At 44.3% G+C, this 4,482-nt stretch overlaps 1 pseudogene; it reads left to right on the forward strand.

Moving 5' to 3' along the window:
* The first annotated feature begins 674 nt into the window (after nucleotides 1-674).
* LOC141106936 (U2 spliceosomal RNA) lies at nucleotides 675-779 on the forward strand (annotated as a pseudogene).
* Nucleotides 780-4,482: the final 3,703 nt, after the last annotated feature.

Consider the following 4,482-nt stretch of genomic DNA (forward strand, 5'->3'; position numbering starts at 1 on the left):
CGGCGTTAAAGCCCACCCACCAAGAGGCCGCATATATGTGTATGGCGATCAGGAAGTGGTTAATCAAGACACTAGCTTCCCTTTAACACAAAGAAGCATATTTATAAAGCAGAGGTTCTGCCATTCAGTAAACATTCTCCACAAGTGAATCTTCCTGGTCCCTTTGCTTTAAATGACAGTGATTGATTTTCCATCAGAGAATGTTTGGTGAAAGTTAAATTCACTTCTTTATAAAAAAATTACAGATCAATCACTTATGATTTAATCAATAACAGAAAATAGATTTACCATTGAACCATCATTTTAACTTTCTAACATAATGCATGGCATACTATATGGCTGCAATGAGTATTCCATGAGCTCCCGTCAGTGACTCTGCCTAAGCTGAGATGATGTCACCGGTTTGTTGCAGGCAGGATGAAGCATTTCTTTAGTCTCCTCTCTCCCAGTGATCAGGCTGCAACATTTTGACTTTGAAGCAAGTCACAAGGTAACAGGCTACAACAAAGAGCGGAAATGTGTCAGACATTTGTGAACACAGCCAAGAACTGCGGGATTTGCATAATTGCGTCATCTCTGAGCTGGCATCTCAGTGCAGGATGATGGCTGAACAAAGATTTTTTTTTTGACAAAATAATAATGCAGATAGAGGCACTGTTGAGGTAGATACTGTAATCGCTTCTCGGCCTTTTGGCTAAGATCAAGTGTAGTATCTGTTCTTATTAGTTTCCAGAGGAGGCGCTGTGTCACTCTCGTCATGGAGGGCCAGCAAATCCAATGGTGTTATAGTGCCTGGAAGGGCGGTACTCAGCAGGGACTACGCCGTGTTGCCCGACAGTATACTGGGGACCGGCCAGTGGTTGAGTCTGAGCCGTCTGGAAGGGTGCTCCTGGTGAGGATGGGTGCTGCATCTTGGTCTGGCCAGAGGGTCGGGTCCTTGGCCTTCTGCCCTGGATTGTGGTAGCTCTAGCTACAGACAGTTATTTGGGTAGAGAACGCCCCCCCCTGAGTGCTGGAGGGGGGATTGGTTAGTATCTACCCGAATGTGAAATTGGAAGGAGTGATGGGAGCGACGGTGGCGCCTTAGGGGCAAGGACTCTCACCAAGCTCCCTGAACTTCATGTCTTTTCTGTCTGCGGTGGGGGCTGCTGTGGTCTGGGCTGTGGGCTTTGCTTAGGTATAGCGACATATGGCTACAATGCCAAGCATCGTGTCACTTAGTTTTTATGGTGGAGCCTGTTTGCTGATTGGCCATAGTGCCAGGAGATCGACACTGGATTGGAGAGCAGGTGAATGTAAAGCCATGGGGATGGGGACACAAAAAGGTGGTTGGGAAAAGTTCCAGATGGACAGAAACAGAGCAAGGAATTTTGGTAGGGAGATTTTACTGCTGGACCATGTATGAGAAACTGCTCCCACCTATAACTAAAATATAATATTTGAACAGGCACTTTAAATAAATCTTATCATATCATAGCATGTGTTTCTCACAAATTGTAGATTTTAATTTCCTTATCTAGTTTATATAATTTCCCATTAATCCAAATGCTTTTTGCTTTATTCTTCTAGGATTTAAAAATAGAGGAATTCAATCTGAAATTGTTTTGGGGAATATCAGATCTATATGAAATGCAGTGAGGTCTCCGAAGCAATTTCATTCAATTTCAGATGAGTTACTGAATACATTAAACTGCAAATTGTATCCCAATAACATTTCATGTTAATAGGAAGTCTCTTTAATTCAACAAGATTAGGCATCTGAATTGTGAAACTTTCTGTGCTTGTTTTGTTACTTTCTGGCACTGTCATTATTTTATTTTAGTTGTTTAGTTATTTCATTTTCATGTATTAAAATATATGTAACCTCAAACTAGATGACTTTTAGTTTGCTCTCTGCATTGTGTGTCATACAAGTCACAGTGTTGCTGATATCCTGTGTCCTATTTGTGGCCATGAGATGTCTATATGCTCTCCAAGAATGACTGCAGGGTATTTATCAGGGCAGGTTTTGCTGATGTGACCATGACTGTATAATAGGTGGTGGCATTGCCACTTGGAGATATGGACAGGGCGTTGTCTCCCTGCATGCAGTGGCGTAGTGTGTGTGGGGGGCAGCTAGGGCGGTCACCCCGGGCGCAACATTTAGTGGGGTGCTGTCCTGAGTGTGCTGGGTCCCAGGGCTATCTTTAACGCGGGGCACAAGGGGCAGCTGCCCCGGGCCCAGTCATTGTTGTGGGGCCCAAACCAGTTGCCCCTTAAACCCCTACAGGAAATGCCTGAACAAAGACCTTCATGTTAGAATCATCAGGAATTATTATAATGAAAGCTGCTGATTTAAAACAATTACTTTTGAAATTAAATGCATATGTTAAAGCTTATTTGAGACTTTACCTTCTCCCAACATTTATGTTACCCTTAACATCTACATAAACTTTATTCTTAACATTGCTGTCTGGTGACAATTATCCCCAGCATAGACACACAGACAGCAACAAAAATTTGAAGGGGACTAACCCATCACCACTCCATGCATGGATTTAGATATGCTTTAAAGTGGTTGTAAAGGCTTAAAGCCCAAGTTTTCCATGCAGTGGGGCTGTGTCTGTACTGCAAGGGTCAACTGCTCATTTTTGTCTAGGGGATTGGAGAAAGCTTATACTTACCCAATCCTCCACCTGCTACATGTAGCCACATCCCCTCCACTTACTGTCATCATCACCCAGCCGAGAGAGGAGCTGTTTAGAGCCACAGCCATCTTACCACTTCTGGAAGCTACCATTTATGTCCCAGCCTGAGGCCTGACAGCTGTACTTCCATCAAGAACTCGGCTTCAACTAGTCACATGCCTGCTGAGCTCTGCAGCCTCATGGTGATCCTATGTAGGTGTATATGGGTTTATGACAAGCTTTGATCTACTTCTACAGTGAGTGCTTTTACTGTCCTTTATGCTTTTTTAATAAATCGCTACACCTAGATGGAGATGCCCTCTTGTGTTTGTTTTTTAAAAGCTGAATTCCAGGCTGGTTGGACAGCAGCTGGAGGTTCTCCTCATCACTGCAGATCTCATGTCCAGGTCAACTCAAAGATGAACGCTGCATCATGATCATCCTCATGCGCCCCTGCAAATGAACTTTGCTACAACATTCATTTGGAGGTATCTCTATTAATAATGATATATGCCTGGGTATACAGTATCTCACAAAAGTGAGTACACCCCTCACATTTTTGTAAATATTTTATTATATCTTTTCATGTGGCAACACTGAAGAAATGACTCTTTGCTACAATGTAAAGTAGTGAGTGTACAGCTTGTATAACAGTGTAAATTTTCTGTTCCCTCAAAATAACTCAACACACAGCCATCAATGTCTAAGCAGCTGGAAACAAAAGTGAGTACACCCCTAAGTGAAAATATCCAAATTGGGCCCAAAATGTCAATATTTTGTGTGGTCACCATTATTTTTCAGCATTGCCTTAACCCCTTTTGGGCATGGAGTTCACCAGAGCTTCACCGGTTGCCACTGGAGTCCTCTTCCACTCCTCCATGACAACATCACCGAGCTGGTGGATGTTAGAGACCTTGGGCTCCTCCACCTTCCATTTGAGGATGCCCCACAGATGCTCAATATGGTTTAGGTCTGGAGACTTGCTTGGCCAGTCCATCGCCTTTACCCTCAGCTTCTTTAGCAAGGCAGAGGTCGTCTTGGAGGTGAGTTTGGGGTCGCCCCAGACCATGACACTCCCACCACCATGCTTGACTGTAGGCAAGACACACTTGTCTTTGTACACCTAACCTGGTTGCCCCCACACATGCTTGACACCATCTGAACCAAATAAGTTTATCTTGGTCTCATCAGACCACAGGACATGGTTCCAGTAATCCATGTCCTTAGTCTACTTGTCTTCTGCAGACTGTTTGCGGGCTTTCTTGTGCATCATCTTTAAAAGAAGCTTCCTTCTGGGATGACAGCCATGCAGACCAATTTGATGCAGTGTGTGTGTGTGTGGCGTATGGTCTGAGCACTGACAGGCTGACCCCCCACCCCCACCCCTTCAACCTCTGCAGCAATGCTGGCAGCACTCATACGTCTATTTCCCAAAGACAACCTCTGGATATGAAGCTGAGCATGTGCACTCAACTTCCTTGGTCAACCATGGCGAGGCCTGTTCTGAGTGGAACCTGTCCTGTTAAACCGCTGTATGGTCTTGGTCACCGTGCTGCAGCTCAGTTTCAGGGTCTTGGCAATCTTCTTATAGCCTAGGCCATCTTTATGTAGAGCAACAATTCTTTTTTTCAGATCCTTAGAGAGTTCTTTGCCATGATGTGTCATGTTAAATTTTCAGTGACCAGTATGAGAGAGTGAGAGCGATAACATCAAATTTACAACACACCTGCTCCCCATTCACACCTGAGACCTTGTAACACTAACGAGTCACATGACACCAGGGAGGGAAAATCGCTAATTGGGCCCAATTTGGACA

This window comes from Aquarana catesbeiana, linkage group LG08 (genome assembly GCF_042186555.1).
Source record: "Aquarana catesbeiana isolate 2022-GZ linkage group LG08, ASM4218655v1, whole genome shotgun sequence".
In the NCBI taxonomy this organism is placed as follows: Eukaryota; Metazoa; Chordata; class Amphibia; order Anura; family Ranidae; genus Aquarana; species Aquarana catesbeiana.